At 40.4% G+C, this 26,091-nt stretch overlaps 1 protein-coding gene across 4 annotated transcripts in view; it reads left to right on the top strand.

The window, feature by feature from the left end:
- Window positions 1-26,091, top strand: part of cnih3 (cornichon family AMPA receptor auxiliary protein 3) — a 284,350-nt gene that overhangs the window by 50,848 nt on the left and 207,411 nt on the right. The window lies entirely within an intron of this gene.

Genomic DNA, 26,091 nt, shown 5'->3' with positions numbered 1-26,091 from the left:
ATACTAGTTTTGTACACCCATGCTCTCCTCCCCTCCCAGCTCAAAAGCAGACCCCTTAAACAGGACTTCAGGCCAAAGCATCATGTGTAAATGATCATAGTTTAGGGACAATTCTTGAATTCAAATAAAGTTAATAAAATAAAAGCCATGAGCCACAAACAAAGATAAACATGCAATCGACAGTTGGTTACCAGCCCCCCAGTCAGGGATGCTCACCAACAGTCCCCCTGCATAGACATTTTTTGGGGGGCAGGTGCTCAAGCAAAAAAAAAAGGGCAACTCTCTTATAATTATTAATTTAAAAAATAAAGTTACATACAGTCAAACATTTTGCTTACTTACATATTTATCGTACTACCCATACAGTGATGCAGACAAGGGTGTCATTTTGTTTAAACATTACAGAGGACACATATGAAGTGGGGGGAGTCTGGGGAAATGTTGAACACTTAATTTCCTATATTCTGCTGAATTATTCTGCATCAATTTATGTTGGAAATGTATTTATTTATGTGAAGGAAAATGCAATTCAGGTGACAAGTGACAAATACAAAAAAACAGAATGGAATATAATGCAGTAAGACTCAGGCATTCTGTACTGCTTTCAGATATTTATTTTCCTGTCTTATTTCATGTTGTCTTCTGAGTAAACACTGGTGTTTTATTGTGTATAAATGAGGTATTATGTTCTGCAGTGAGATTTAAAGGGATAGTTCAACATTTTGTCAAATTCGCCTATTGCCGTAATCCCTATAGTCACACGAGTAGGTACATTACCTTCAATTGTCAGTGCATGCTGTTCTGAGATCGGTGGGACAGAGCTGCCTGCTGTGGAAATGGAGGTAGACGGTACAGGTCCCTCTCTCCCTCAAAACTAATCAAATACACCATCAAATGACTCCAAAACACTCTAGTGGACAACACATGGCTTGCGCATTCCCCACGCTATGAAATAATAATGTATAATTAAGTAACATTACGACACATGAAGCAAATACTCGGAACTACTTTCTTGAGTAAACCACTGGGCGGAGTGACACAGTGCGCAGCTGAGACAGTGCCATAGTTATTGCTTGTAGCCATTTGCAGAAGGTTTGAGGAAAGTTTACAGGTGTTTTTGTAAATCATGGTTTACACATGTATTATAAAAGGTTGCAGTAACAAGCCAAAGACATGGAGCAAAGTGAAGTTTCACGTAGTTCCAACCAGTAATACAGACAAGATGAAACAATGGCTATTTGTGCTGGACATCGACCCCAACACGCCTGTGGAAACGGTCCGGAAAATGTTGGTGTGCTCCTGCCATTTTTTGCCGGAGGACTATAGTGAAAGGATGGAGCACAGAAGCTCAGGAATGGTTCAAGCGCTTTTCTTCAAAGATACTGTCATACCGTCTGTCGGCATCACAAAACGAGCAGACGTGGTAAGTGATCGTTGTGTATTTTGCTCAGCTAAATATGTTGTGGTTATGTTATGGATAAGTGCTTGCCCAGAGCATATAGTGAAGTGACTGGCATTACTTCTCATTGTTGGGAATAAACAGACTGCTAGGGAACATTTTATGTTGTTGTTCCCTCAGGAGTTGTGGTGATTTATGAGTGTGGAGTTAGCATGTTCTCCCTGTGTTCTGGTGATTATTTTGAGGCTAAGTTACTCTATATTTATATTGCACAGGTGTACCTAATAAAGTGGCCAGTAAGCCCCACATTTACACCACCGGCTCTGGGTCTCCCCTCAGCCCCTGGTTGCTCGGCAGCCTCAACCTCTCTTCTTGCTCTCTCTTCTTCCAAAGCCTGTAACTCTTCCTCTGTATATTCTGGCTTCTTCTCCACAAACTTGTTGCTTTGATGACGGGAGTAACTGCACTAAACATACGCTGTTTGAAATCACTCCGCCCAGCAAGTACTGTATGTCTGGAATGTAGTTCCGGCTGTGCATTTGGCTTCAAAACAAGTCTGTCTCGCAATATTACATTATTATTTCATAGCGTGGTGAATGTGTAAGCTACAAGTTGTCCACAAGAGTGTTTTGGAGTCATTTGATGGTGTATTTGATTAGTTTTGAGGGAGAGAGGGACCTGTACCGTTCACCTCCATTTCAGCGGGCAGCTCTGCCCCACCGATCTCAGAACAGCACGCACTGACAATTAAAGGTAATGTACCTACTCATGTGACTATAGGGATTACGGCAATAGGCGAATTTGCCAAAATGTCGAACTATCCCTTTAAATGGTTCTGGATGTACAGAGTAGAAGCTGCTCTGACACACAGACACACTGAGGATGATTTCTACCTCAAAGCTCTTCAAAATGAAGTTAACAGCGTGCTGAATCTCTTTATTGGGGTAGTTTGGTTCATTTACATCAAATTCAGCTTTTTACAAACATGGTTCTTTTCTTCAGGCCTTAAATGCAAGGGTTTTTTTTGTATTTTCTCTTGTTGTTACTTTCCAATCAGAACCCTTTTATTTAACCTATGATCCAGCTAAATTTTTTTACTTCCTCTTGGTTCAGAAATAATATTAAATTCACGTTTTTATAAATTCATCACCTAAGAATTTGTGAACAATAAAGTTTGTGTCTGTGAGAAAGCCACTGTTATTTCATTAAATAGTCATGTACTAATGCTTAGAATTATCCTCTAAATAGGCGTTAAATATTCATAAAGAATCCCAGAGAAGAGACGCCTCCAGCACAAGGCATGTGCAGCAACAAATCGTATTTGAGATGTATTTAAATAAATAATCAGAGTCAGAGCCTGGGAGATCTCCGCTCGCATCGGGCAGTTGGTGAAGAGAGAGAGTTGGAGGGAGACGGTGTGATTTTGCAGCAGACTAGCTTACTTGTTGTTAAGATTAATGATGGGTTATTGCCTACGTTAAGATAGCTGTATTAAGATGAAGTTTATTCTCACAACAGTAACAAACAATGCAGAGGCTGATGGTAAACACTATCATTACCTGGCTGTCCATGAAGGCAGGTCACAGGGAGACATGATGCTCATCTGTAGGACACTCAATCGACGTGCGCTAACTGTGGTGGCTATGACAAGGGAAGTTGATCATGGAGGGGCAGGGGTTCTTGCAGTCTGGCAGAATTAAAACTCAAATGTGGCTGTCAGGTGTTACAACACATTTAATGGAGAATTGATGCCATGCGCCAAATTGAAAAACTAAAATATTAACATAGAAATATCTTGCAAAAAAGGGCACTTAGACAGAGGGCAAAATGGCACGTTTTGAGCACCACCTGGGGTCCATTTGTGCACATGCCTGCTCACCAACAACTTTATCAAGAACCAAATGTTAAGATTCAACCTAAAATCTTTTAAGGGAACTGTGGGTTCAGTCAGTTTCCCAGTTAGCCTACAAAAAGATGTCATTGTTAGATTTTACTATGGATGTGGCAGACTCAGAATTATGTTAGTCAAATTAGATTTGGCTGTTAAATACAAATATTTAACAATACTTTTTTTTCTAATTAAAGTTTATACAGACTCAGCAGGGCTTGGAAGTGTGTGACAGTATTTTCTGCTGACACCAGATATCAAACAAAAGCCAGAGACTGTGTCGTATAAAGTATCTGTGAACTGCAAATTCACCAGTTCTGAGTAGAAGAGAGAAATTGATGTTATCATTTTTTATATTTTGTACCAGAGTAGTGAAAGTCAAGAGCAAAGTCACTCTGCAGCAAAGTCTGGGGACCAGAATGTCCCCAGAAGTACACTGCACAGCACACTGACTAAAAAAACAAAAACAGTTGACTGCTTGAATTGAAGCAATCTCAGTCGACTTGGGGTCTTCAACTGGCAATTTGAATGTCTGACTTTCAAAGGGCAGCCATAGACTTTACTGTGTTGTTGTTGCATTGTCCACCCTATGCTGGAGCTTCTCTAAGGCTCCCATGCACTTTGTGATAGTATTTTGCAGGTTTACACCAGGGATGGCCGATATATTGATTATACTTGATGTATCGCGACTTTGACTTTTCCCACATTGAATGTAAAAAGCTCATTGTATGGAGAAAGAGAAATGGAGGTAGAGAGGCTTAGGGATGGTACAGTAGGCTGAGGCAGAAGGTTAGTTACGTTTAGTTGTTCAACACGCCCTTGTTGACCCCCCTGAGGGCAATCCCCGCTGCCATCATAAGTGTTGTTCCATTTGTCTGAAAAACTGAAGTGACCTTGGTGAGAACAACCCTTGGAGGGCTGAGGGGACGAGTGAACAATGGGCACTCCGGAGCATTGTATTATCCACAATACAGTTATGCAGTGGAAAATACATCCATATTTATCTGGCAGTAATGTAATTAAAACTTTGGTTGCTCCACTGAAGAAAGAGAGGATGAATAAATAAAACAAAAATATACCCGTAAGTGGCAATTCCAGGGATCAAGCTTGCATGGACTCTTGAAACTTTAAAGTTGAGCTGCATCAAGACCTTTGACCGTCAGTGTTGGGCAAGTTACTCTCAAAATGTAATATATTACATATTACTATCAATCAATCAATCAATTTTATTTATAATGCCCAATATCACAAATCTCAATTTGCCTCACAGGGCTTTACAGCATACAACATCCCTCTGTCCTTATGACCCTCGCAGCGGATAAGGAAATACTCCCCAAAAAAACCCTTTAACGGGGGAAAAAAACGGTAGAAACCTCATGAAGAGCAACTGAGGAGGGATCCCTCTTCCAGGACGGACAGATGTGCAATAGATGTCATACAGAACAGATCAACATGATAAATTAACAGTAGTCCATATGATACAGAGAGTGAGAGAGAGAGAGAGAGAGAGAGAGAGAGAGAGAGAGAGAGAGAGATGCAGGTAATGACAGTAGCTTACAACAACATTATTGAAAGTAATAATATTATTGTTATAGTTCTGGCTACTGTGGTACAATATGTTGAAAGTATCTATTAATATCTGGCAGTATACATGTGTGACAATAGTCATATGTGTATAATAACAGTAGAAGTATGACTAATGACTAATGATGGCAGCAGCAGGAGGCATCTGGCAGGACCATAGAGACCATAGACTGTATAAATAAGGTGGTAACATGACAACACACAACAACCTTCAGATGATATTTTTTATTATTATTATTATTATTATTATTATTATTTTTATTATTTTTTTATTATTTTTGTTATTTGAAATTGTAAATTAAGTAATATTACCAACAACCCTGTTGGTGACATGTTTTATTACTTCATTACTGCTAAAACCTAATATTTCTGTAACACATTACTTTTGTAACATGTTACTCCCAACACTTTTGACAGTGTTTAGTCTTGGCAAGAGCCCCTCTCTCAAAAATTCTCATAGTGAAGAAGCAAGCAAATATGTTCTACTTCATCATCCAAAATCAAACTTGCCACAGCAGCAATCAGGAAAAGTTGTGGATAGAAAAGTACATTAGCGGTGCCCAGCATGGAAGAGCTGCCCCTGGTGAAGTTGTTTTAGGATTTGTTCCAGCCCTGTAAATCCCTTTCCCTTGAGTCTTTCTGGCTTTTACTAACACAGCTGGTTCTCAATAATGCATGATTGTACAGTACAGCACAAGCAGTTAGTTTGGAGGTGACTTTGACTTAAAAGCTCTGGACTGTATAACTTCTCTTGATGATTGACTTTCACAGAAGAAAAAGGGGAAAAGTTGGAGAAGGAGAGACTGATTAAAAATTTGCAATCTGAGTGACAGAGGAGAGTTAGAGATTCAACAATTAAACCCTAAACCTATTTTATAGGCCTCTGCTCGAAAATTGCATTACCATAATGAAATGAATATATCTCTGTAACTGCAATTTGAATACTTTTGGTGTCATAATAAAGGGAACACTTGTGAGATTTGTTAAGATCAGTTTCTGTGTTATATGTGAAGAGTAAATGAAGATGGCACACAGCACAAAAAAAGTATCCCTTTGGAATGATGCAGCTGCAGCTCTAAACCTCTATCAAATCATAGTACAGTATGTGAACATTATCTCTGCAAAGGTTGATTCTGATAAAGTGAAGCAGAAGAACATAAGAGAGGTTTTAGTATAGAAAATTCAGGTGATCTCTCCAAATTGCACCATGTTTGCATGTGATTTTTGTCATGTACATAACTATATCTTTCATTTTTTGTTTTTGTAAATCCCTACTGGTGTTTAGTATATACACATAAACCTGTCCGTTTCATTTTTTTCGTGTATTTCCCACTCCAAACTGACCAATACACACCTACTACATGTGAAAAGATTTTCTCCTCTGTGCTTTGGAGGCTCTATCTCTGCAACGAATTGGTTGATTTGAGTGATTGACACCTCATTCGATTCGTTAGAGCCAATAGAATGATGCTATACCCACCAAAACGACATTGGCAGCACTGTAAGCCAATCAGAGTCAGCAGAATGCCGTTGTGGGGGAGATGTCGTGGCCATTGTTATGTTTCCCCCCGGGTCCTAAAGCCCATCCAATTCACCAGGATTCATTTGAATGCAGCACAACATGTCGGGATGTAGCGTGTTTCACCAGCAGAATGAGCTTTTCACGGCAAAACAACGGTAAGAGAACTTCTACAACTATAGTTTAGCAAAAGGATTTCTGTTGTTCTTTGGCCTCTATCTCTGTGATGCTTTGGTGTAGAGTGCTTTGGCGCATATGTGTGGTAACAGCGGAGTGTCAGCTTTCATTTGACATGAATAGACGTGTGTTTTGCATAACGTGACGTCGAGTTAGAGCCCGAAATATACTGAGTGGTCGGCATATCGGTGCTGCATGGAGTTTGATTTGTTGTCGTTATTTATTTAGTTGTTGTTTGAGCTGTGTTTGGGGCATGTAAAAAGGGTTTTTACAACCTTGTAGCCCAGGTTCTGCTGTTTAATTCTATGTGCAACATCACTATATTCTTCATGATCAGTGCATTGTTTCACACTGTGTTTGCAAAGTCGCTCTCAAAGTCCTCCAGTTGGGGGACTTTCGGTTTTAAAGCAACACTTACCTTTCTGGACATTTTTCTTTGTTTAGGTTAAAATGCTATTAAAACAACTCTTACCTTTCTTGCATTTCACAGAGCACTTAGAGAAAATTTGAACATCCACAACTCCCACCTCCCTCCAAAGACCCACTCCCCTCTCCTCCATTACGTCCTCATTACGTCTAGGCGTTGGCAAGGTAACGTTAGATACACAGAAGAGGAGAGCTAGTGTAACGTTACAACCAAGACAGTCAAACACAACCCCAGAGTTTTAAAACTCAACTGGAGTCAGTGATGAGTGACGAGTTTTAGAATAAGGGTACAGTGCTAACATTAGATAGCAGCGTTAACGTTACTAGTAAGTGGAAACGCACAAGGAAGATAACGTTATGTTTCAGAGGCTACGCTACAGTAGACTAACGTTAGCCGTTAGCAACTGGATGCTGTGTTGTCATAATGTTATGAACTGAACTGAACTGAACTGAACTTCTTTGTCATTTTTATGCACAGCACAAAAATAAAATGACATTTCGCATACCCCAAGCAAAAAGAAACAAAACATTTAAAAACAACATATAGTGCAGTAGTCAGATGAAAAGGGTTGACATTTCACAGTCAAAAACTCCACATCCTGAGTGCAGAACTGGGAGATCCTCTTCACATCACAGCACCATGAACTGTTTGTTTATATTGCCAGACCGACACCACAGAGCTTACCAGACGATGCAGCCTCCCTGTCTGCTCTATGTAGTGTTAGCCTCGTTAGCTCAACACCAGAGTCTGATATGTTACCATTCAAGGACGCAGCAGTCCCTCACTCCTCTGTGAGTGGATCTCTACGGTCGGATGTGATCCATTTTCGTGTCCAGCGAGTGGACATTTGCCAGTTCGGACGCTGGGAACAGCTGGTTTGATGGGGTTAGCTCGCCTCTGCGTCCTGTCACAGCGCTGCCAGCGTCTCCCTGTTGGGACAGCTCCAGGCGAAACCACAGTTATCCGAATAGTCGATGATTCCGTGATTCAGTTTGGAGAAGTCTGATTCGACTGCCAGTCTCGCCATTGAATCGTCGCAAAATGTGGTTATGAAACAAGACCGTACCATTCTGACTATATGGGGGTGCTCACTGCTGCTGAACATCTTGATTGGACATAGAATGTATTTGTTTTCTAGTAATTCATGATATATAGCCTATTTTGATACAAACATCAGCCTAATTTATGTTAATAAAAAATTGAAAATGACGCGTGTATTTAATCAGTAGACATAATCATTACTACTCATGAATAAATCACCCAGTTGCTCGATCCAAATAAGCGGAGGTGAGTGAGTGCACTGCAGGACCATCAGAGCAGCATCGAGGCCTACGGTGATTAATGAGTGAGATAAGGAAAAGGATGGATGGAGATGAGAATGTCCTATAATTCATTTACCTGAAGTGTCTTGAAACGAATTTCACGGCTGATTGTGTTCTTGATAGACTCTGATTTTTTATTTATTTATTATCACTAGTCTGTCTGACAAGGGGGGGGGGGGGGCAACATCCGGATCCCCGGGGATACGTGTTGTGCAAGAAGACAGTGACATATTTTCAATAAAAAACAATGAGTTGAATGTTCATTTCAAGCTTTTGTAGTACAACGAATTTCAGAATTGTGCAGGTGCGGCCGGAGAGCAGGTGGCAGTGTTTGATGCAGGAAACTTGATGTGGACTTGAAAATCAGTTTCGGAGTGGGGGGCATTCGGAACGGCGGTGTTTAGGAATGGAGGGCTGTCCCTGGATGGGCAGTGCGTCCTTGATGAAGTGAAAGGAATAAAGATAAAGATAAAAAAGATAACCCTTTTACTTTTATTATTATTATTATTATTATTATTATCTTATTATGCCAACTGAAGAATTTAATTTGTTTATTTGGGTGTTTAGCTCTTTTCTCTGGAGCGGAAATTGACGCAAATGAGCCCATTAATCAATGAGGGGAAAACAACATGATTCGACCATTAGTTGGCTAAAGGAAAAATCTGTCAAATCAGATTTGACTATGAAAATTCTTAGTCAGGGACACCCCTAGTTTCTAATATCTGTTAGAAACTTGCGACTGTATTGCACTGAAGAATTTACATCTTGTTGCACTGTGTTTACTTAGCCGGCTGGTGTACGCAGAGGCTGCCGCCATGTTGATTCAAACTCAGATATCTGATCAGCTGATTTCCCTGTTGGAGCGGCTGGAGGTGGAAGCGGTGGTCCGCATTTGTCTGCCGTTGTTATGGAGAAAAATTTATATCCACAAGCGTCCCTGTTACTAGTTTATATCCACAAGCATCCCACAGAAAAAGGTTGCAATTTCGAGCCCTGGGTTGTAACGTTACACTCGCTCTCCTCTTCCGTGTATCTAACGTTACCTTGCCAACTTCTACGCCTATCATAGACGTAATGAGGACGTAATGGAGGAGCAGGGAGCAGGCACAGGTGCTCACAGACTCGGGCATACTATAAGCGGAGCGGACTCCGTGTAAAAATGTCCGTGAAAAATCCCCGCGATGTGAAAAATACATGCCGAACAGTCTGTTGTGTGACACTGGTGCGCGGAGCGGAGTTCGCGCGGTCGTGCTTTGTGCGCACAAGGCTTGCGGACGTCCACTTTTACCGGGTGGACCTCTGCGGCGTCCGCTCCGCGTACGTTCTGCCCGAGTATGCGGTCCGGTCGGTCTCAAAAAATAAAACCCAAGATGGAGTACCGGACCAAACTGGTATTACCGAGAACCGACCCAACCCTAGTACACAGTCTGGCTCCATTACAACTCACAACATTTACCAACAAAACAACTGTCTTATACTAAGCAAATACAACATGCTAACGTTATTAGTGCCAGCCTATGGCATTTTACACTGTCCAAATTAGTCCAGCGATGAGTGGAGATTTCCTCTGCTCATATGAAGCCAGGATAAATCCCGTAGTATAAATCCCTGAAGGATAAATCACACACAAGACTTAAAATGCTGTTTTATTGGAGGCTTTACTGTTTCCACAATTTATTGTTTCTTATCTGTGAAATACAAGTATAGAGAAAGGCGACATTTAGAGAGCAAGCCCAAATAAGCAACTCCACTTTAGAAACAAGCCCAAAAAACCGTAACCCGCAACTATCAATATTTGTATGCGACTTCACAAAATGACAAGTCCCAAGTCGCCGCTAATAAGCGGACCTGACAACCCTGCTTGTGTGCTTGTGAAGGGAGCGTGCCTATGTTCCCACAGCCCTATGTGTAGTGATTGAACTAGCTTCTTACTGTTAATATAGTTCGGGCTTCACGATCAAAGTCACTACAGACAGGTAAGTGTCCAGAATAACCAGGAGAGGAGGCTGACAACTTATAAAATCAAAGTTTATTACAAAATAGAATCCTAAAATAAAAAGAAAGACAATAGGTGGACGAATAGCTACACAGTAGCAATTGTGCTAAAGTGCAATTCGTTAGGCAAGGCACGTGTATTCATTAAAACAGGAAAACTCTAAGATGGGGCATATAGAATCAACTAAAACATTTAGGACCAATACACTCCACAAGGAGGATAAAATGCCTCTACACACGGTAAGAACACACACACACACACAATGTTGTTGTGGAAGGAGCTATACTATGAGCACACAAAGAAAAACTAAATGTTAGGCCTAAAGCTCCCCCTGAACCAGTTACCACTCTTTATTGCACCAAGCCCACCTCAAATAAATATCAAAAGAAAGAAAACAAGGAAAACCAAACATCAGAAACAAAAAGGCTCAAAATTAAAACTAACTGTTGATTTCAGGATGTTTTAACTAGCATCCAGGCCGTGTCACAGTAAATCAAGCCCAACTCAAGGTTCACACTGCTCGACATGCAGATGGCCGGAGGGTACACGACAACTGGTTGGTGTCCCGTCTGCTGCATCTGACCGCACTTCCGTGTCTGCACACACCGGTAGAGAGAGAGAGAGAGTGCTGCTTCAGCTCTACCTTTATAGCCTCCCCTAAGTCCTAAAACCATCCCCGTTCCCACAGCCCTATGTTCCCACATTTCCTTTTTCATAAATTTGTATCAGATTTTATCCCCCTTTCTCCCAATTTGTTAGCCAATTACACCCAACCTATTATCCAGTAGCAATGGACTATAGATGAAATGTAGCTATTAGCTGAATCTGGTGCGTCCATCTCTTTGTTTATTGCAAACATTTAATGTAAGTGCACATCGTCCTTTTAAATAAACAAACTAAACTAAGTAGCACAGAGGCCTCGCATTGACTAGCTTCCGGTCAGATCAGTCGAATGAAGTGCAGCAACTGGACACAAACCATAGTTTGCAGTGCATCAATACCTCTGGGAAGCCGGGTTGGGATAGAGAGGGAGTGCTCCTGGGATGCTTGGAGTCACTTTCCAGCCCTCTGGAGGCATCATAGGCTCATGGAGGAAACGTTAAGGAAGAAGGATGCCTATTTGAAACATAGGGCTGTGGGAACATAGGGCCTAATTTTAGTGAAAAAAAATTCTTAGAAATGTGGGAACATAGGGCTGTGGGAACATAGTGCTGACCCCCTTGTTGGATACCTGCCCTGCTCTGCCTCTGATTGGTTTATGATGAAATTTTACTCTCCCTAAGCCAATCATCATCACTTATGCTTCCCCTTCACCTGCCCTCACCAAAGAAAACAGGCTGACATATTTTCCTAAATGTTGAGCTGTTCTTTAAGCCTTGAAGACAACAGCAGATGAAGCGCTCATGTGGGTTGCAGTATCATGGTATCCAGGAAGGTGCTCTTTGGTCAGGAAGTGCAGTACATCTTGAAAAAACAAAATCCAAGGCAACTCTTCTCTGGTGCAAAAGTTAAAAGGCCTTTATTAAATGGCTAGTTCATGATGAACATTAAAATCACCAACATGTTTCGGCCATGCTCACTGGCCTTCATCAGGGCATAAAGCTGCAGGGTTCACAGGTGGCCTAAATGAGGCCCTACTCAGACATGGGTGGAGCCAATCAGCACTCCATAGACCTTTTTCACGGCAGACATTTTGACACGTCAGAGTAGGAGCAACACAGGTGTGTTCAATGACACTAATGACAGCTGCGTTCCACTTAGGGGAGACCCTGGTATTGTCCATGTTGGCTAAATGTTACTAGCTTACTGGGACACTGAATGGAACTCAGCCATCCTTAATGTTATTAATTTCACCTGTGCTTTTTCTACTGACACAAGTCAAAATGTCTGCTGTGAAAAAGGTCCATTTGCCAGACTGCAGGCATATAAGCAAAACTCCCTTTACACAGTGCACTCATAAATAGAAACCTGCATTATAGGGCCAGTAGTCAAACAATGAGAATATAACAAATATAAGCAGAAAAAAATCACAATAAACCATCCATAGGTCAAATTCTATAAGGAGAACAAAAAAAAAATACATAGACTGCATTCAGAAGCAGAAGTAACATATGAAAATTAATAGAATATATACGTAAAACACAAAAAAGAGACAACCAAAATAAGAAAAAAATACACTAAATATATGTAAACAGATATACAAAGCAGGGAACCTTTACATAGGAATTACTAACGTTCTGTCTGTCCCCTCTTCTATCTGCCTCAGGGACATGGTCAATGCCGATAGCCAACAAAGAGGAGGGGTCATTGCCATGATGTTCTTTGAAATGTTTAGCCATAGGGTAGTCCAGGTTACCTATCCTGATTGCATACTTATGTTCTGCAAGTCTATCTTGTAACCTGTGTTTAGTACGGCCAATGTAAAAGATTACCTGACATTCAAGTTTATAAATCACAAAGGTGGTTTTACAATTGATGAAATGATGAATACGATATGATAACTTCAGAGGTTTTAGATTTAACATTATTATTATTACAATGAGGACAATGGCCACACCTGTAACAGCCCTTAAGTTCAGATTTGAGCCAGTTATTAGGACATACAGCTGGTAAATGACTATAAGACACTCTGTCTTTCAAAGTATGTGCCCTCTTAAAGGTCACAGTCGGCTTGTTTACTGAGACAGCTTCGGTGTCAGAAGGTGCAGCAACCGTCAATGCATAATCATGATCCATGACGAGTTAGCGTAGCCTAGCAACAGTAACGTTCATTCTCTGACGTCTCATCCAGTCTGCTTCTTCTTCTTCTCCTTCATTTAATGGCTATGGTAACTGGAGTTACGTCGCTATTGACATGCAGCCTAATGACAAGGTCTGTAACTTTTATTAATATTTCATATTTATCTGGGTTTGAAAAATTGTTGGAAACATTTCTGATAATCAAAGTACACAGCTAAACAAAATATATAATATTGGTTTAGTCGTTTTTAGACATTTTTATGTGGAAAATTACATATTATACCTTTAAGCCATTGCATTTTACAAAACACTTTGAAATCACAGGTGAAAAAGACTGAATTTGGTGAAAACCCTGTAGTGTTTTAGGTATACCACCACATCATACAAAATGGAGTCACTCCTACCTCATCCTTAAACTCATCAAGTTTTTATTGTTCAGCTAACTGTAAGAAGGGATGTGATTAATGAGCAAATAAAGATGCCCGTGTAGTTTCTCTGTGAACAAACAAAATGCATGTTTACATTCAGTGTCACTCAGAAAATTAATGTTTATGTATGAAAACACAGTTTTATGAATGAAAGTGAAGTTGGGACAGGTGGCTATATGGGACAGGCCTTCGATTCCTTGTACACAAAACTGTTGCTCATCAGAAATTGGAAAATACAATTGAATTGTTTATTTAAACCAGTATAAAAATTAAAATTAAAATTAGGCTTCAAGTAATATATCAATTATGAATCATTCGTTTAATTGATAATCATAAATCATCATAAAAAAACCAACAGACTATTAACCCGCTTCTTTGTGGTGTCACTGCATTTTTTCGCTGTCTTTGGGATCACTTGTAGAATAATGAAATGATGTCATTGTAGGTGGACAACTTGACGGAGGGTGGAAGTCTTGGCATGAATACTCAAGCCCTTGTACTTTTTTTCTTTTTTTTTTTTTTAAAAATCTTTTTACTTTTAGATCAATTTTAATGACCATCATGAAAACAACAACCGTCTGTGGCTGCCAATGGGACATCCATTTTCAGAAGGTTAACAGATTGCTTTTTTGTGTGTTTGTTTTTGTTTTTAAATTGATTATTAATCGATCGACAAATATTGAATTTGGTGTATCAGATTGGGGCTACTTGACAGCTAATTCCTGGGTTGCTTTTTGTCGCCTGTCCATCCCTGCAGATACAAGGATGCAGACAGAAGCACTCACACAACAAACACACAGTATGCAAACAAACACCTGCAGGGAATGTCCCTTAAGGCCAAACACACCTGTGCCACCGCTGTGCAGTGTGATGCGTGTCAAGTGCCGCCCTTAGTACACACTGGATGTGTTGCACTGCAGCTCATCAACAGATGACCATGCAAAGTTATCACTACTTTAACTGAAAGATCTGTACTTCCTCCATCATTGCATTAGCATAAAATCATGTGTGGACACCCACTAATTTAACTTGAGTTCTCACCTGAAGATTCAATCTTCAGAGCTGTGACTCATCAGGAAATATCTTTTTGGCCATTGTCTTTATAGTGATGGGGTTGTGGGTCGTTTAGCTCAGGATGTTTCTTGACCTCAACAACAAGTCCCTCCTCATCCATTCTTCGCTGCACATGAGAAACAGCTACAAAGTTCTCTTTATACATCCATGGTGAGGAGAGGAGTTGGGCTGCCATAGGAGCAGAGAAAAAGAGCTGCTTTGGGACCCAGTATGTACAAGCAGAGAGCGAGTGGGGGAAAAATGCATTTCTTCCAGGGGTGGGGATGCTGGAAATAGGACATTGGTGTAAAGTGTCACTGTGTCCAGGAGCGCCAACATGTTTGTAGTTGCTGCCAGTCTGGGGTTGTACACTGAAAATAAAAGGGGCGTATTTTTTAGTAGTAGTAGTAGTAGTGTTGGCCTTTTTGCAGGAGGCACAATTAGGTCTTTCTTTCTATAGCTGATTGTGCAACATAAGTAATTAACATAATTTGGACCTTTATTACAGTTGACTTTGTGTTAACAGTTACAATTAAATGGTGATGTTTCTTTCAAGTAACTTGTATCTTGTTTTGTAATGAAATTTTAAAATTTCAACATTATCTTTCATTTTCACTGACTTTTTAAATCCAGCAGCTTGATGGCTTCATCTTGAATACAGTAACCGTCCATAATTCTTCCTCTCTCTCTCTCTCTCTCTCTCTCTCTCTCTCACTCACACCTCACACACACACACACACACGGTCCCTTGTATGTCAGACAGTATAGAGGAATTTTTACAGTATAGTGAACAGGAGAGTTTTTGCCCTCACAAACTTCAAGTAGGGCTGCTGCTGGAGGATCTGAGGCTCTTGTTGTTGATGTTTCAAAAGCTCTTTGATAATTTGTATTCCTTCATTTGGTTGATGTGTTTTAGTGCGTACATGTGTATTACATCCCTGTGTGTGATTGCCTGCACGGCCACCCCTGCCAGATTGTTGGGGAAAAGGTTCCTAACATGGAATTCAGTTACCAGTTAACTCAAAAACTAAAAACAGACCTAAGTATTTTATTTATGTTGCTGCATTTAAAAATCTTTTGGATCAATATGTCTTGTGGTTTTATTTTGTAAAATGTGATTAAGTTTCAATACTTGTGTCACTTATTATGGTTTATTGACTTACATAATCTTTTAGCTCAGGTTGTACAGATTTTTGGGATATGATGCATTTGAAGATAGGCTACTTGGTGATTTTTTTAGACAAAATTCAACTAAGTTTTTCCCCTAGTTGATATTTCCCCTGTTCCTTCAAATGCTTTTGGCGCTGACAATGAAGCCTGAATCATGGTAGGGCATTCAACACTTTTGAAGAGTGTGGTTACCATGGAGACAACTGAAACCTTTTGCTGAAGTGATGCTGCAGTTTGATTTCTGTTGAGCAACAGACTACTGCGTTTTTTTTATGTTCCAAGTCTATTTCTGTGACATTAAGTGAAGTGTAATCTGCACAGACAGCTGTTTAAAATTACACAAAATTCTCGTTGTATATGTGTTTGCCTTATTAACCATATTTATTGATCTGCTCCCAGTCTGTCTGTGAGTGGCAGATTCCCCTTACTCGCTATGGAGAGCTGGGAAATAAAATTGATGAATCAAAAAACACAAGCACAGTTGATTTCTTACTGTGGAGCTGACATGAAAAATAATTTGGTACGGTCTGCTGTCAGTTAGCCTGGTGAAGGCAGTTTGACTGATTGCTTTCCTCTCACAGAGATGCTGAATGCAGGTTGGAGCCACTGTGGATTGAAAACTACTGTCTTCATGGCGACTATAGTAACATTACTCAGTCACGTTGCACAATAAAATATGACATTATCCGAGACATTAGAGAATTCTCCAGGTGAAAAGAAAGTGTTGAGTGATTCTTTTTTGTGTTGAAAATACGTAATTTCTGTTGAGGGACACTATTCAAAAGTTTCGACAGCTGACAGTTCACTAACAGTTTGAAACTGTAAGCTTGCAAGCTTGCTTGCTTGGTCAAGCATACGGAACTTGCATGGTTTTTTCCCATTCATTATATCCATTTGATTTCAGTGAGCTACAATCCTGAAGACAAAACGCGAAGGAGGGGTAATTACAGAAACACAATAAATGAATGCTGAGGTTAGCACAACAAATGGACTGGCATTTTGAGTCATTTACTACAGGGCTGTACGTTAACTTTTTTAACCCATAGCACTGGTGCTACAGAGGGTGATAATTTTGTAGCACGGGCCAGAAAGTTTGTAGCACCTGACATGGTTACAAATTTTGCTAGGCGATTAATTGCGTCAGAAATTATTGCGATAAGTGATAATATTGCGCAATATTGTGCTTTTAAGACCATTTTTATTATTGTTGTAATTTAGCTGTTTTTAGACCATTTTTTAAACTTATATAATGATAATAAAGGCATAATGATGCAAGTACACCCTTTTAAAGAAAAATAAACAACAGCAAGAATATTTACTAATGCAAAAAAAGAAAATTTAATTATCCATAATAAAAAGTAAAAATACCAAAATGAATAAATAAAGACCTTATAAACACAAAAAAATAGACTATTAGTGGGTACGGTTACATGATGGCTTCTCATTCAGAATGAAATAAATCTGAATGAAATCATTCGGAATTAAAGTTTTTCCAGGTAGTTTACATGGGTAATATTCATTCCGAATGAGGGTTTACACGGGAGATCAGTTTAATCGCTGTTATTCGGGTCTGCGCAAGGTTTGGGGCAGGGAAGGTTTCTGATTGGATAGGGGGTGGGGCAGATGTTACGTGTTTACGTTTACCGGAGGAGAACACTGTAGTCCTCGCCCCGGATAACAAGATGCTTGACGACGCCGTTCTTAGTGCTTTTTTCGGGCTTGTTTTGCTGATATTCTTGAAGCAGCAGTACGACAACAACCTTGTTCTGCTAATGCTTCATCTGTTGTGGAGGAGAAGGGAGGTAGAAGGTCGAAGAAGGGAGATAGAAGACCGTGCTTTGGCGTATGGAAACCAGTGAGTGCAACGAGTCTGACTGCTCTATCTCAGGCCGGTGCTATATACGTCATCGCGCCAGAAGGGCAAGGAAACGTGCATGTGCAGAAAGACCGGAATGAACTTGAAGAGGAATGAGCGTTCACATGCACACAAAATTCTTTCATTCGGAATGACAAACGGAATAAACCACCCCCTTTAATCGGATTTAATTTTCAGTCGGAATGACCGTTTACATGACCACCTTTAATCGGAATGGCCTTTCATTCCGAATGAAAGTGGAATTAAACTGTCCATGTAAACATACTGACTGTCACTCTCAGGTGTGCAGTTAAGTTGTTTGTATTCGCTCTTTTCGTTGAGATGGTTTTAAAACAAACTCGGCACACTGGCTCGTCCAAATTACTGGGCTCCCCTCTGTCATTTGGTTTAAATTCAAAACACTCCCACACAGGGGCCGTGGCATTTGGTTTAGGAACAAGTTCCATGTCTTTCTCTTATGCTCAACTCTCTGTTCTTTTCTCGGCCTCGTCTCCCCCTCAAGATCGCACTGTGTGTGTGTAGCCCATAGCCCCACCTCCCCCACAGAAACAAAGACTCTTGATGACAAGAGCTTTCTGTCCGTTCATTACGCTAATGAACCAACTCACCTGGCTGCCAGATGATGCAAGGCAGTGAATGCTCTTGTCGTCTAGTGAAAAAATGAGAAAAAAAACAGACCACACACACACAAGCGGCTTGAAAGCAGTCTGTTGCACGCGTGCTATTAGGCAAATAATGTCATCGCACAAACATTTTTTCCATCGCACATGCGACATATCTGTCGCACTGGACAGCCCTGTACTATGATTAGCACAAATTAATGCACCAGAGCTGGAAGAACCACCTGCCGGTTTCTGGTGTGCCGGTCAGCTACAACAGCACTGGAGAGAGTTATGCATAAGAACAGGACAGTCGGAGGTGTTTCACCATTAAAGGTGCTGTGAATGGAAAAATGTCCAACATGCTAAAGGGCACAGCATCACGCTGGTGTGTCAGTCAATGGGAGGAGGGAAAAAAACACAGAGGAGCCCGTCTCCTTATCATGTTGCTTTCAAGCAGCCTTAGGATACAAAAGCCTCATCACCCATGTACTGATCACCAGCACTCTTTTATAATGTAGTCTGTAATGACATGACAAGACTAGGGGTGAGTTCGTGTACAAAAATCTCTAAATGTTTAGAGTGGGTAATTTTTTTCGTGTAAACATGTACAAGGGTTTCAAAAAGCCCCAGTTATCTGAATACCCACCGAACGAGCCATTTAACCAACGCACCGTTTTAATAGAACGGAGCAGTAGACTACTGACCTGTTGCGAAACCCGGTCTCACACCATTTCTTGTCATATTCACAGTTGTTACCGGCCAGCCCTTTCCTTTAAGACGGTGGCCGTGTGGGTGTGACGTAGCAGATATTGTGGAAAGTAAAGCGGCGTATAGAGTGTACAGACGGGAATGCACCGTGAAAATAGTACTGTGCATGCTGCGGGTGGTTGCAGTCCATTTACAGTCTGTTTACAGTGTTTAGATACTAGCTCCAGTCAAAGCATAGTCTCTGTGAGAAGGCCCTGCGTTATATTATGTTTTCCTGCTGTAGAGGAGAAATAAATGTGCTTCTGCACGCATGTCAGTTCTGCATCCTTATTCTTCAAGCAGAGTTGGTCCGGACTCCTAGAGCTAGTTACCAGCAATAGAGGCTGACATTTTTCGGAATCCCATGGGTCACGTGATTCCCGTGGGATTCCCACGGGATGGGAATCAGTTTCACTATTCGTCACGTGATTGGGATGGGATGGGAAAAAAAGTCACCGGGAGCTGGTGGGACTGGAAATCATAATTAGGCCTGTTGCATATGCGATAAGTCGGTAAATTGCATGGTAAATTTAAAGAGGGACGGTAACTTTTCCGGCCGCGATTAATTGCCACATTCATGTGTGTTTGTTTTCCTCGTCTCTCTCCACCAAAGAGACTGAACAACAAGAGCGTTCACTGTCGTGCATCGTCTGGCAGCCAGGTGAGTTGGTTCATTAGCGTAATGAATGGAGGGAAAGCTTTTGTCGTTGAGTGTCTTTATCTCTGTGGGGGAGGCGGGGCTATGGGCTATACACACACACACACACACACACACAGTGCGATCTTCGTGAGGGGTACACGAGGCCGAGAAAAAAAGAGAGTTGAGCGTAAGAGAAAGACAGGGAACCAAATGCCACGGCCCCTGTGTAAACCAAATGACAGAGGGGAGCCCAGTAATTTGGACGAGCCGGTGTGCCGGGTTTGTTCTAAAACCATCTCAACAAAAAGAGTGAATATACCCAAATTAACTGCACACCTGAGATTGAGAGACTGACAGTCTATTTTTTGGTATTTATTTATTTATTTTGATATTTTTACGTGTTATTTTGGATATTTAAATTTTCTTTTTTGCATTCCTAAATATTCTTGTTTAAATAAATGTTTATTTCTCTTTAAAAGAGTGTACTTGCATTAATATGCCTTTATTCTCACTATACAAGTTTATAAAATGGTCTAAAAACAGCAAAATTACAACAATAATAAAAATGGTCTCAAAAGCACAATATTACGCAATGTTATCGCTTATCGCAATAATTTCTGACGCAATTAATCGCCCAGCAAAATTTGTTATCATGACAGGCCTAATCATAACAATAGTCAAGTTTTTATGAAGTAGTTGAAACTAGCTCCACCTCCAGCAGCTACAACAGTAACTTGCTGCTCTAACACTGATGCTTCAGTATTAATAATCTAGTGATGTCATATATGGGGCATTCTACCGATTTTGTGCAAAGTGCTGTCCCTTACCAAAAAAACAACAAAAATAATAAAATTGAGTATTCAGACATAGATATTTACAAAGATTATGTTATGGCCTATTTAAACCCAGGACATTAAATGAGAAAGTGATACGCTAAATATATACAAAATCACCATTTGTGGGGTTTACGCAAAATATTTGTTTGTTTGTTTTTCCTGTGTGAACAACTCTTCAAACATGTGCTTGTTAGCCATGTGACTGCTAGCATTCCTTAGTTAACCTGAAAAATAGCTAGGAATGTCACTACCGAAACAGTCACTACTGAAACCTATGGTAAAGTTTCGGTAGTGACATGATCATTTCCGTAGTGACAAAATGGAATGGTCAGTAGTTAAACCCCATAATTTTGTGGTCCAAAGTCTTGCTCTACTTTGCTCTACTCTGCTGTACTATACTCTTCTCTACTTTACTCTGCTCTACTCCACTATGCTCTACTTTGCACTACTCTGCTCTACTATACTCTGCTCTACTCTGCCCTTCTATACTCTTCTCTACTCCACTGTGCTCTACTCTACTCTACTCTACTCTGCTCTACTCTATTCTGCTCTACTCTGCTCTCTCAAAATTAAATTGTTTTATTGACCACAAAACATTTGTCTTTGAATTTGTAATTCCCACCATAAGGCATACATTTGAGGAAATATGATGCAACCTTAAAAACAGAATAATGGTCACTACCGAAACAGTGCAGTCACTACCCAAACACTGGGTGTTTTGTAAAAAATAAAGTATATTGAGTTATCAACTAAAGTATTAGGATGCTAATCGGTTACATTTATGTTCTGTTTCATCAATTATTAACTCTGAAATCAATTTGATCAGCGTTATGCATTTTACAAAGAAAGATTGCATTTAGATTTTGAGGAATTTTATAATTTAAACTTCGAAATTTGTTAAAATATTAATTTTTATAGATTTAATTGTGAAAACCTTCAGTCAAAAATCAAATCATCAAATATGTTTATCATTCTGAAGGTGGAGTGAATGTAAAAATAAGTAGGCAATAAACATCAAAACACAACATTAGATGTCATATTTGGGTTTATATTGAGCCAAGGTAGGCTATTGTGATCCATGTACTGTATTGTTTTTTTTTTTTTACTGTAACTGAAACACAACATGGGAGCGGGATGGGACAGGAGTCATTCTTGTGGGATTGGGACGGGATGGGATTTTTTTGTTTCTTTTTCATGGGATTGGGACGGGATGGGATTATTTCTGTGGGAGTGGGATGAGACAGGACTGAAAATCCACTCCCATGTCACCCTCTAACCAGCAACAAGCCAAGTTGTAAAGATAATCTACAGAAAACCTGTGTCTCCCAACTATGGTTCAGAGCACCAGACTGGAGAAGGTAACACAGTCTATCACAGTTAGTCAACAATTACTATCACCCCCCTGCCCCCTAAAAAACAAACAAACAAACAAACAAACAAACAAACAAAAAAAAAAGTTTTTCGTGTAGGCCTACTCATTTTTCATAACCGTTTATGATCTCAAACACACGTGTTCACAGACTCATCCCTAGACAAGACACAACAACCTTGGTGGGGATATTTTTTCTGATGGTGGAAGTGGAGCGGTGTAGATCAGTGTGGACGAATTAAAATGAAAACAATAATGTTTATTTACCATGGTAACGCATTACATGACATTGTAAATGTAATAATATTACCTGAAATCCTGTTGGTATTGTGTTACACTACATTGTTACTGCTAAAAACATAATATGTTACTGTAATGTCTTACTTCCATAACGTTATTTTTCTAATGTTACTTTTGTAATGCATTACCCCCAACACTGCTGACTAATTCTAGTATGTTCCCAGCATGCTAACTGCTAATCTGTTTGCATGCCAGGTGTGTGTCTGCATGTCTTTCACATGTGGACACACAAACACAGATGCATTGTGATGAAAATATATTTTCATGGTTTTCATTTCTGTTTTCCGCAGCGGTCAGGGTTCATGTGTATTTCCAACACCTTCTCAGCTCAGTTCGTCAAATACTACCACTTTGTTGGTGGACCGAACAAAATATGACCTTGGTCCTTGGATGCTGTGTAAATTTATGCCTGTTGCATGCATTGTATCTTCTCAGAATACACCTCTCCTTACACAAAGAACCGTTTCTGCTTGTTAGATACATAGTCTTTTTCAAAATAAGCTTACGCTTATTGAAACTAAAACAACTTGTGTTTGTGTTAATTTCCTCAGGTTTAGGCAACAAAGGCACGTGATTAGTTTAGAAAAAACCCCATCATGGTTTGGCTTAAAATAAGTATGGTTGTGACTAACATAATGTAATGTCAATTACATACGTCATGTGACATACACTATTACTACTATTACTTACTTACTATTGTAGCATGCTACACATACAAGCGCACTACAATGTTATCAAAATAACTCAACTGACTTTTGGTTTCACGCAGGAAAAACTCTCACTCTATACTACAGAGTTGCCGGCGGCATTACTAACTGCTGCCACTGCGAAGGTGCCTCCTTTGTGTGTTGGTATCTTAGGCAGACATCCACCGACATAGCAATGGTATTTGACGACTTTGGTTCGTGGCCACTACTTCAAAAACAGCTGCTGCCTGGTGCATAATATACACCACTGTGAAAGGGGCTTTTGTGTGTCCGTATCTAACGCCCAGATCACTGACAGAGTGGTGGTATTTGACGAGTTGGGAGACGCTCATGGCATCTGTTGCTTAATTGAGTGTTACACATGTGCAAATGCTATGCAGACAGATTCCAGTAAGGATGCATGCTCACAATTTCATGTATGTATCACTTTATTACGAGGTGATAAAGCTGTAGTCAGAAGCAATGATAATATCATCCAAGTCTGAAATCAAAGCGATCACTGGGGATGGAGATTAAGAGCTTTGTATTTTCTGATTGTGAACTTTAGGATTGTTTTAACTGTTGTAACTGATTGATGTTTATCAGCATCCCACCAAGGACACAAGCACAGGTGATGACACCTTCTGTAGCCTTTTCACACCATTTGAATGCTCCACTCCACCCCCCAATTCCTTATATCACTCCCTCTTCCCTGCTCCATGGCTGTCTCCTGTGCTTAAGTTCAAGTCTTACTTGAGTGAGAGGGGGAATTTATTTCGCAGCATTTAAACATGCTTTACACCAGTGGAGCACTGGCATTACCAACAGCCTCTTCCACTTTAGGGGTTCATTGTCCAGTGATGCTTACATGATGCACTTCCTGTTAATTAAAATTTGCTCCTAAAGGTTAAGTAAAGGTCAATTTGAGGCTTCCCCCACTCCACCCTCCACCTCCAAACATCTCATTTTCCAACCCACCTTCCCTTTCTCTGCTCTTCTCCCTGAAAACAGTTCAGAGGCTTTAGCCTAATTAAGTTTATATTTATATGGATGTGGATATATGTGTATGCAGTGGATGAGGTCTAATAAAGGATAGAGGGAGGGTTAAAATGCTGTGTTTTGAAGAGCACCAAAGACTTCCTGTAGGCTACACACTGCAGCAATCTGTAATCTACCACTATGAATACAATTTTTTCCCCTGACCATACCTTTCCTTTGTTCCTCCTCCCAATCACTGATTCCCTTTTTTTGCCTGTCATGCTGCCGCTGTACAATGCATTTCAAAGTCAAACTTTATTTCAGCTGAAATAGCTGCTCCTTGTGCTTCGTAACATTTGAGACAACAAAAAGTTGAAAGGCAGCACAGTATATTTCTCTGCATATTTTCTTCTTTCTTCTTCTGTTTGCTCATTTTGCATTTTGTAAATCGATAAAAATAAACAATTAAAAGTTATATTTTGAAAAGCATTTTTACTTTATAGCAGTTCTTAATACCTGCCTTAAAATTTTGCACAGTACTGTATGTCACAACAGGGCATACATTCACTGGGCTCCACCCACTGTACCCATAGAGTCCACAGAGGGTGGAGCCTGTGTGAGATAAAACAATGGTTCCAATATTGTTACCTTAGTTCTATTGGCACAGGTGGTGCCCTCTACCTAGGGGTCCAGCCACTGCTACACTGCTCACTGAAGAGAGTGTAGGATGGCGGACAGCCTTGCATTCTGCCTCAAACTCTGGGGTCTGCACTGGCTTTGCTGCTGGCTAGGGCTGTCAGTCTTCCCCCAAAATTAGATTTGAATTTTTAATGTTTTTATGTTAAAAATTCCAATAATATTTGAATGTTTCCTTGGTATAGGCTATAGCCTAGGCCTACCTCCGCATTTTTATATTTTTTGTGTTATAATGACGTTATTTTACTATTTTGCATCACATGCAAAAGTGAGAGGGCTTGTCAGTGCAGCGGTGTCGGTACCGATACCAATATTCAAATTGTTTTTGAACAGCCCTACTGCTGGCTACGTTTATGCAAATCTCAGAGGGCAAATGCATGCCTTGTGATTGGAAGAGTATTACCCATAGAGCCCAGTAGATGGCTCCAACTGTGCTAATAGAACTAGGGTTACAATATCGGAACCTTTGTTTATAGGGAGGTTTTCAGGTAACGCACCGTAACGAAATTAGTCAGTGATGACGGTTTTAAACAGGTTATCAGTTATTTGTTATCTCTCTGCTTCATTTCTGAGTAGGTGCAGGCTGCTATGATCACTGCAGGACTGTATTTTGTAGCACAAATCAAGGCCAAACAGGGGACCTGCAGGGCCACATATTCTAAATTCAAATGTTTGTGTTTGTTGCTGAATGTGGAATTAAAGATTAATGTCCAGTTTTCAATGTGTCACCCTCCACATCCAGCGTCTTCACCTGCAAAATCATCTAAGACCAGCCACCTGAACAGCTAATGCAGTAATTGGTTTGTACAACTAAAGAATTTTTGCGCAAACAGCCAGAAACCGTCTCAGTGAAGCTTATCACCCTCACCAGGGTCTTGACCTGACAGCAATTTGTTGTTGTAACTGACTTGGGTGGGCAACTTCTCACCTTCAATAGCATATGCCACTTTGGAGAAGTGTTCTCTTCACAGACAAGCCCCATGGTGGTGGTATGGTTATGATAAGGGCTGGCATATGCTACAGACAACGAACACAGGGGCATTTCATTTATGGCAGTTTGAATGCACATACTGTGATGAGATCATTAGACCCACTGTCATGCCATTTATCCATCAGCATGACCTCATAAGGTGCTAATTAGTGATGGCCTCATGAAACCTCATGAAGCATTTTCTTTATTTTCTGTGCCCACTAGATGGCGCTTTTTGTTCAACAAAAGGTTTAAAACACACTGAATTGCCATTCTTTGAGTCTCTCTCTTTCTTTAAACCAGGAGCGCCATCTAGTGGGTTCAGAAAATAAAGAGAAAGCTTCATGAGGCATCATGAGGCCATCACTAATGGCCAGCCCTGCAGGAGTCAAAAGACAAGCAATAAAAAATAAAATACATCTTGCACACCACATTTCCCAGGTCATTAAAGGTGCTGTATGTAAGAATGTGGCCAAATGTACTGGGGACACTGCTAATGCTGCTTGCCGTGCTGCTGTAGCTCAGTCGTAACTGTAAGTAACGCTGAGACTCTACTGACTGTGTGACTGGTAGACGGCGGTGGGTGGTGCAACAGGCCAAAACACAAATTCAAAACATAAACATGATTTGCAGACTGCAAAAAAATTTTTTAGATGCAAATATTCTGGCTATAGTATTGTTGTCGGTGA

Source organism: Epinephelus fuscoguttatus, linkage group LG11, assembly GCF_011397635.1.
Source record: "Epinephelus fuscoguttatus linkage group LG11, E.fuscoguttatus.final_Chr_v1".
NCBI lineage: Eukaryota > Metazoa > Chordata > Actinopteri > Perciformes > Serranidae > Epinephelus > Epinephelus fuscoguttatus.
The sequence above is the reverse complement of the archived record's forward strand: the minus strand, read 5'-3'. Positions and strand labels throughout refer to the sequence as shown.